The sequence below is a fragment of the Zingiber officinale genome, chromosome 11A (genome assembly GCF_018446385.1).
Source record: "Zingiber officinale cultivar Zhangliang chromosome 11A, Zo_v1.1, whole genome shotgun sequence".
Taxonomy (NCBI): Eukaryota; Viridiplantae; Streptophyta; class Magnoliopsida; order Zingiberales; family Zingiberaceae; genus Zingiber; species Zingiber officinale.
The window spans coordinates 888,834-898,218 of record NC_056006.1 but is presented as its reverse complement, the minus strand read 5'-3'; the positions used below and the strand labels follow the sequence as shown (position 1 = coordinate 898,218).

Here is a 9,385-nt window from a genome sequence, read left to right as displayed (position 1 = left end):
TGTCCCCTTGAGGAGCTCATAAGGATTTTCATGTAAACCCTGCAGGTGGACCTAGTCCGGCATGATAATGAAGTTGAGTGGTACTACTCTTGGAGCTAGATATTAATTAAATGAGTTGTCAGTAACCCATTTAATTAATGGACATTCTATATCTTAAACACAGGGAGATTAATGCACTCATAATAAGAAGGAGCCCATAATGTAATTTGGGATTAGTGCGGTAGTTCAATAATAACTCTTTAGTGGTATGAGTTATTATTGATAAATTTGAGTTGGGTATTCGAGGCGAACACAGGATGCTCAAGCTCATCGAGAGACCAAAACCAATTTCTCCTCTAGGTCCCTATTGTAGCCTCTATAAAACCTTGTATCCACTAAGTCCACTTCTTATCCAAGTAATGGGCCAGACACAACCTTGCTTGGAGCAAGGGGGCCAGGCAAGCAATGGTTTGGAGCGCAAGTAGTGGCCGGCCAAGCCATACTTGGTGACCAAGCATGGGGCCAACCATAGGAATAAGATTAAAGGAGATTTTAGTTTTTGTTCAAATCTTTCCTTTTGGAGCCATTCATGAAGGGATTTAAAAGAGAAATTTTAATTTTAAAAATTTTCTTTTATAGTTATCCTCATGGTTTTTAAAATAGAGTTTTAGATTTTAAAATTTTTCCTTTTATAGCTATCTACAAAAGATTAAAGAGAGATTTTAATTTTGTTAAAATCTTTGCTCATTTGTAGTTGTCTATAATGTTTAAAAGAAAGATTTTAATTTTTGATAAAACTTTCCTTTTATGTAACCATGATTTAAAAGGAGAAGTTTTAATTAATCTTTCCTTTTTTGTAGTTGTTTACATGTTTTAAAAGAGAGAGATTAATTTTAAAACTTTCCTTTATTGTCATGTACAATAGGAAATTTAAAAAGAGAGATTTTAATTGTTATTAAAATCTCGTCTTTTAAAGGGAGGTCACAAATAAGGAAGTTTTAATTATGTTTAAAACTTTCCTTTTTGTAAACATCATGGTTTAAAAGGAAGCTTTAATTTTTGTTGTAAATTTTTTTTCCTTTTTAGCATACCATGATGTGGCCGGCCATAAGAAGATTAAAAGGAAGTTTTAATTAAACTTTATTTTTTTTTGCCATGACCAAGGATTATAAAAGAGAGGTATAGGGTGCCTCATGAGATTAATCTCTAATGAATTGATCTCTCTAAGTTCTCTCTCTTCTAATCCTTTTGTGGCCGGTCATCCCTCTCTAGTTTCTCCTTGCTTGTTCTCCTTAGGGTCGGTTCCTATCTCTAGCTTGTTTTCTTCATCTTGCTTGGTGGCTGAAACCTAGCTTGGAGGGGAAGATCTATAAGGGTCGGCGACACGCTTGGAGAAGAAGGAGAAGAGAAGGAAGTTTCCTATTTTGTCATACCTTAATGACTTAAGAGTCTTGGAGAAGAAGAAGTGGTCCCGGTGAAATTCATCTTGGTAGATCGTCGCCCACACGACGTCCAAGAGGAGGTAAGGAATATAACAGAAGATCAAGAGGTCTTTAGCTACCAAGAAAGGTATAACTAGTTGTCTAATTCTGCATCATACTAGTTTTCTTTGTATGGGTTTTGAAATATCAAACACAAGAGGCTAATGATTCTAGGTAATCGAATTTATATTTCGATTTTGTGTTTCTTTTATTTTTCGATCTTGTGATTCGATTGTTCTTAATGGTTAAACTTAGGGTTACTATAAGGAGATTAAATATTGAATTTCGTTGAAAGGCTTTGTCTAGGAAGTGGTGGATGATCCCATACCCAAGAAGGCCTAGTGCCTCGCCATGTTTAACCTGGAAGTCGATCCTTGAAATAAATATTTAATCAACTTTGTAAGATTTGGATTAATAATGTTAAGCATCGTTTGCGATCCAAGTCTAAACCTCTAAGAATAGATAAGTTAAACTTGAAATTAATAATGTTAAGTTCTGTTTGCGATTTCAAATTTAATTTCTAAAGAACACAATAGGTTGTTAGGAAAGGTTCGGGACTTGTAGAAAATTTTTGTACAGGGGACCAGTACGATATTCCGAGAAGCAACCAACAATCGGAAGACCTAATGTCATAGTTATGACGATAGAGGACTTTGACAAATTGGTGGATGCAATAGTGCAAGCGATGTTAAAAGGGACAACACTCGCATCCCCCAATGGACACAATCCTTCAATTGAACCACCACCCCATTCGGTTGAAGCGATGCTAGCACATTAGAAGGTACCATGACCAACGGGAACATTGCAAACTGCTTCTCCCTACCGATTGGTAAGTCCATGCTAGAGAAATTTCTGTGGAATCTTTGAAACCCCTCATTTTCCTAGGGGAACTGGTCTTAAACTTGGTATCTCAAAGGCCCCTTAAGGTCCTCCATTCTCAAAATAATCCTTTAGGATGAATTACCAAAGCACTTTTAGGTATCACAGATTGCGGAGTATAATGGTACTACAGATCCAGAGGATCACATATGTAAGTTTGAGAAGGCTTTCTTGCTACACCAATATACAGATGATGTCAAGTGTTGAGTTTTCTTAACCACACTCTCAAGTTTGGCCCAGAGGTAGTTAATCGACTCCTTTCTTCTTCAATTCAGACCTTTAAAGAATTTAAAGTTGTATTCATGCAACCCTTCGCAACCAATCAGAGATACCAGAAAACACTGCATGATCTGTTCATCCTCAGGTACAAATTCAAAGAACCCTTGAAAGAATACTTACAATAGTTTAATCGAGTAGCCATGGATACCTCCTTGATTACCCCAGAAGTACAGGTTAGTATCTTCTCTCAAGGCTTAGTTTAAGGAGATTGTTTCAGATCCTTGGTAAAAATAAGATGCCAATGAACTTCGAAGGGTTACAAGTTTGAGCGCTTAAGTATATTCAAGTCAAGGAAGCATAGTCAGCAAAAAGAAAAGAGACATCAACTTTGAATCTGATTCCTTTCCCCAATCATCAAGATCAAAGATCTCCCCACCACCTCTGCGAAGTCGAGAATTCAATTGGAGAGGAGAAAAGGTAGTGCAAGCCATGGAAGTAGTCTCAGCTTCTGATCTCAAATCTAGCCGACCATACCCCAAGATGACTCAATACTATGCTTATCAGCAATCGAGAACTCATTCTATTCGAGATTGTCAGCGGTATGCAAGGGAGTTTAAATGAATAGCTGATTAGCAGAGCACTAAACAAAATGATTCAGGCAAGAGGAAATCTGTAAAATACCGAAAAAGGGCAAATAACCATAAGGGAATTTTTCAAAATTTTTAGAAATTTTTCCATAATTTTTTGGAGACCGTATGACTTCAGTTACAAGGATAAAAACTGGGCCCCGGGAAAGCCTGTTTAGGTTACCCCGTTTTAATGAGGAAATATTTTTTTTTTTAATTCCTTTTCTTTCTTTTTCTTTTTCTTTATTTCCTTTTCTCCCCTGTGTGTTCGAGCCATCCCCGAGGTCGTTCCCCCACGCCTTCTCACGCCCGATCTGCCCTAACAGCTCCTCGTCGGTTTCCCTTTTCCCCCCAGCGTACAAAACCCAAGCCCGATTCCCCTTCCTCACGTCGCTCTCCCTTCTTCTTCCCTGACAGCTGCTTCTCCCCGTCGCACATCACCAATCCCCTCTTTTCCTTGCTTCTCTTTTCCTCTTCTCCGATCGCGCCGCACCTCTTCCAAATTCTCCTCTCTTCCCCGACGCTTCTCCGCCCGATCCCGCGCCACTCCCCTCTACCGATCTCCGGTTCTTCTCCGATCGACGATGGCGTGGTGCGCTGTGGCTAGGGCACGGAGGAAGGCTGATCTGCATCGTCTTCCAACAGATCGACCTCACCTTTTCTCTCCTTGTGCTGCTCACAGAGTGATCCGCATCTTCACTGGCCAGATTGGACTGAGCGACGTCATTCTTGTTTCTCTTCTCTCTGATTTCCGGCGATCTAGAAGGTAAGGGTTACTTAGTTGGAATTTAGGATCTAATTCTATACTTCGGTTGGATTCCTGATCTCCTTCCGTTCTGGTCAGTGTAGGATTTCAGTGAGTGAGGAGGGGATGTTCGGTGAATCTTGATTTGGGGTGTTTACTTGGATGACAGCAGATCGACACACATATATTGGTTAGGTTTTGGATGGTTTGATCACAGAGAAGGTATCAAGGTCAGTGCTACCAGTAAGTTTCTCAAATTAGGTTTTCTTTATGTTGCCTTGATGAATCTGGACCTTATGTTCTTAATTGGAGCAGTAAGGGTGGATTCCAACCAAGTGTGGTGCGATGTGGGGAAGTTTGCAGCAAGGAGGTCTTGTTGTGGTATACCTTGTTTCCAGCCAGCAATCAACTCATCTTGTTCTGTGTTCAACAGCGGCTAAGCTTGAGGTATGGTGTAGGAATTTGAATACGTATTGTAGTTAGATGATCATGTGTAGATTAATTCTTATAGGTAGGATGATAATAATATGATTAGAACTTTACCCTAAATTAGTCGTGAGAATTTTATTTAGCTATTCAATGAATATTAGCTAAATAAAAAAAATGTATATATTAGTGATGCAGGATTTTGATTCGAGATGGTGTCTCAACGAGGGATCTATTTCGGATACGATTCTCTTATTGGAGGCGGGTAGTTTGACTTATCTTTTTAGATATGTCATTTGATATGCATAGTAGTTTTTAACAAATAGTAATAATTATGCTTCTTAACTGCATCGGTTTGTCACTTCCGGATACCTGTTACATGTTTGTTTTTGCTTACTTGTTATGCATTCTATGTTAGTACCCACCTGATTTTATATGCTTATAGAGGTAGTGACATAACCATGTCTTATTATGTTCAGGAGCTAGGTTTTTATACCTTATCTGACCTGTTTACCTAGACCATTGATTTGATTCATTTATCCTATGGTACACATTATATAGAGATGGATAGGATCAGGATATTTTCATGCTTAGTGTCATGCATCATCTCGCATGATTGCATGCTATGCGATTGTTGGCTTTATTATTGTTGAGCACATCGCTAGTTACATGGATTTGCACACAACCACTCATGGATTAGTGGTTTCTATCAGGCAGGGTGTGTTGCAGCAGGTTGCTCTGTCAAGGGCTCTGTTGGTCCACTCATGGGTAGTGTGACACAACGTTGTAGCAGGACAGGGATCCCTCCTCTGGACTGGCTCAGGGAGATGAGAGCATTGTGCTCCCCCACTTATGATTTGGAGTAAGGAGGATAGGTGTACTTCGATAGCATCCCGTCCACTCGGTCACTCATCAGGAACAGTGATGACAGATGATGTGCGTAGATTATATACACTTTTAAGCATATTTAGACGCACATTCAAATACTTTGAGCATGCTTTATCTATGCATTTTCGTACTTCCAGCTTTCCTTTGCATATTTACTCTTTTTGTTCAGAGATATACTTTTGTGCATTTTCTGTATACAGGGGTCGAATTTGGTGAAGGATTCATGTTTGAGGCCAAATCTGCAAGCGAAGCTAGAGAGGAAGACGCTGTTCCTGAACCTCACACGGCCTTGCCATGGGGGAGTTGCCCAGGCCGTGTGGAGATCCTTAGCCATGTGGTTGCAGCAGAAAAGGAAGTGGCCTCGGCCGTGTGAACCTCACACGGTCGTGCCAAGATTTGAAGACAAAAGGAGCCAGGCCATGTACACCACACGGCCATGCAAGGTTTCTAGAGGCAGAGGCAGTGCAGGCCGTGTAGATCTACACGACCATGCAAAGGGAGTTGTGGAAGAAGCATGTCACGGCTGTGTATCACACACGACCGTGTAAGGTAGGCAGAGAAGGGAATGACCTTGGCCGTGTGAACCTCACACGACCGTGCCTCTAGGCCGTGTGGCGCCCAAACCTCCCCTCTATATAAGGCCTCTTTCATGAATTGAAAGGAGATCTTCTCCCTTTTGGGGGGAATCAAGATTTGGGGCGTTCCTCCATCTTCTCGGAGGGATTTTTCGGCAATTCAAGGATGGATCTTCAACGCTTCAACTCCAAGATTGTGGATCGGATCCGGAGATGATTCTTCATCATAGATAAGCTTTCTTTCGTCCTCTTCTTGGATTTAAGATCAAGAATGCTTGTAATCTTCCTCTCTTCGGATTTCTTTCCCCATTTTATGGAGTAGATTTCTTTGTTCTAGGATGGAGGGAGTAATTGTAAGGATGATTTGATGTTAAACTCTTGTAGATATGCCAATTTCCTATTTCTATGATTTTACCCTATTTGTATCCATTCTTTCTTGTGTGGATTATTATGATTAGGGCTTAATTACCATTCTTGATTGAATGTTTGGATATCTTATGGATCTTGTAGAGGTAATTCCTCATTCGATTTTCCGAGGGGCGTACCTGACAGACATGCCCGTGTAAGGACATTTGAGGGATGATCTTGAAGGTGAAATAGAGTTATTCAAGGGGGTAGGATAAATAGTATGCATTAATCTTTGTATCTTTATACGGTTGATGAATTGTGAATTCCTATGTTGATTATCCGAGGGGCGTTCGTGGCAGGAACAAGCCCGTGTAAGGACAACATAGATTCATACCTAATTGATCACATTTAGGTATAGATTTTAGTCCTAGGCCGGTTGTCTATTGCAAGAGAGAACCGGCAACCTTCTACAAATAATGGACAATTGAGGAATAAGATTTTGTAGATCATTTACATTTAATAACCTTACAAAGAAACCAAAACTCCTAGAACATCCCTTATCATCGCCCTTATTCTTGTTTCTTATTCTTTTATTTTTGTCTTTACCTTTCATAGTTTCACTTTGCTTTTGTGAATCGATTGATTAGATGTTTACATAATTTGCGTTGAGATATCTTTAGTGGTTATTCCAGTCCCTGTGGATATGATATCTTTTATTATTACTTATGACATTTCCGTACACTTGCGTAACATCAACAAGTTTTTGGCACCGTTGCCGGGGAATGCGCTATAACATTAAAGATTATCAATTGAGTTAGACTAAACATAACTCTTCTTTCTTTTCATTAGCATAATTGTAATTAATCTTTAGAATTCTATTTTTCTTGTATATCTTTCTACTTCTTGTCAATTCCTTTTTGTTGCAATTCTAATTTTGCATTTTTAATTTCTAACATTCTAGTCTAACTTTTCTCTCTTTTGATTTAGTTTCTGTTGGTGCAGTGAGCACCAGATGATCGAACCTGAGTTTTGATTATGGCAAAGGGTTCAAAGTTAAGCTGCGGTGTTATCTAACAAGGTTCATGGAGCATGCAGGAAAGTCCTAAGTGGTACTTAGGCAAAAGTCCTAGCTGCGGTCAGGCAGGTGGAAAACCTTAGGTCATAGGGGTGGTAACCCTATGCGGAAAGTCATGGCGGGTCGACAACTTCAGGCAAAAGTCCTAGGGGGGTAACCCTATGTGGAAAGTCTTGGTGTCGCAAACCAGGTGAAAGACTGGACCAGTCGGGAAGTGGAAGTCCAGCAGAAAGTCCAGAAGCTTCGAACGCTGAGCAAAAGTCCAGTCGATCTGGAGGATTGCACTAGCAACAGGTAAATCTCCTGAGTGGAGTAGGTGAGGATGTGTTTCCCGTAGAGGGAACAGTAAGCGTCGGGTCAACCTAGGGTTTCCGATTGGAAATCTGAAGTCAGACCCGGACAGTCCGATGACTGTCAATTATATCTATCATATTGTTTCTGTGCTGACTTTGTTTTGCAGGGTTTGTGTTTGAGACTAACACATGTTGCAGGAACAAAGAAGCACACTTAGCCTCGGATGAATAGTGTCCGAGGCACCTCCGTGGGGCTTGGAGGCGCCTCGGGTGCTACCGAAGCCAGCTGTCCAGAGAAGCTGGAGGCACCTCGGAGGTCACTGGAGGCGCCTTGGACCAGGCGTTGGAGGCACCTTGGAGCAGCTTGGAGGCGCCTTCAGAGGGATAAGGTGCGACCAGATCATAGCTGATCCACGCGTGCGACTCGGCGGCCTGGAGGCGCCTCAGACAGGCTTGGAGGCGTCTCCAGCACTGTTTATAAGGAGGGTTCGAGCAGCAGCTTGGTATAACGAAACACAAGCTATCCTTCTGCGTTCAACTGCTAACGAGTTCATCCCGAAGTGCTGTGACGACATACCGACGACCCGGAACTCCAGATTTTGATATTCTTACTGTCGGTATTGTTTTCTTTTATAGTTCTAATCATAATAATCTTGTAACAATCTTTAGAGCTTATAGTTGTTGCCCATCGAAAGCAGTCAACGACCGCGAGCCTTGGAGTAGGAGTCGTCACAGGCTCCGAACCAAGTAAACGACCGTGTTCTTGTGTTGTTCCCTTCTCTTTCTAATTCCGCTGCATTTACTCGAACTTTTTTACGAATCCGAAACGAAATAGCCACGAGCGCTATTCACCCCCCTCCTCTAGCACTTTCGATCCAACAGTTTCTATCTTCTTTTCTTTTGTAAACATATCTTGAAATCAAGTTCTTGGCATATGAATTATTCTAGATATTTTTCTTGTTCCTTTTGTCTTTTCTTTCTTGTTTTCATTATGCATTTTCTTTCTTACAATTTAAATTCTGCATTTTCTTTCTTGCTTTTCATATTACATTTTATTTCTTGTTTTTGATTCTTGAATATCCATGAGCACTAACATGTCAAGCAGGCCCATGAGAAATTTTTCTACACCCTTTTTTGTAAGATTTTTATCTCCCATTGTGCAACCTCAAATTGAAGCAGAAAGTTTCCAACTAGACCCAGAGTTAATTTTTATGATATAAGACCACAAATTTGGAGGAGAAGTATCAGAAAGTCCTTATCTACATCTTGAAACATTTTTAGAGATTTGTGATACGGTGAAATGTGAAGGAGTGTCATCAGATGCAGTTCGATTGATGGAATTTCCTTTCAGTATCAAGGATAAAGCAAGGACTTGGTTATATTCTCTCCGTCCTCAAAGCATCACAAGTTGGGAACAATTGGAGAAGCAATTTCTGAATCATTTTTTCCCTCCAAGCAGAACAGTGTATATGAGAAATTGCATAACAAATTTTGCTCAGGCATACGGAGAATCATTATTTGAAGCATGGGACAGATTTAAGAGTCTTCAAAGACAGTGCCCTCATCATGGTTTTGAAAAATGGTTGATTCTGCACATATTCTATGGGGGAATTTCTTTCTCAGACAAGAGTTTATTGGATTCATCAGCTGGAGGTTCTTTTATGGGAAAAAGTGTAGATGAAACATATATATTAATTGATCAAGTGACATTGAACCTCCATGAATGGTAGAACATAAGTTAGATGAAATCTCCCTCAAACATTCAAGAAGTGCAAGCCATAAATGCTATAGATCCTGCCAAACAAATTGTAACTCAACTATCTATGAGTTTTGAAAATCACAAGTCACAGA

The 9,385-nt window shown here is 40.3% G+C and overlaps 1 non-coding gene across 1 annotated transcript; it reads right to left on the bottom strand.

Moving 5' to 3' along the window:
• Positions 1–9,001: 9,001 nt before the first annotated feature.
• On the bottom strand, positions 9,002–9,107 carry LOC122033089. Its single transcript, XR_006126352.1, has one exon. It is a non-coding gene; the product is annotated as a small nucleolar RNA R71 (small nucleolar RNA).
• Between the last annotated feature and the right edge of the window lie 278 nt (positions 9,108–9,385).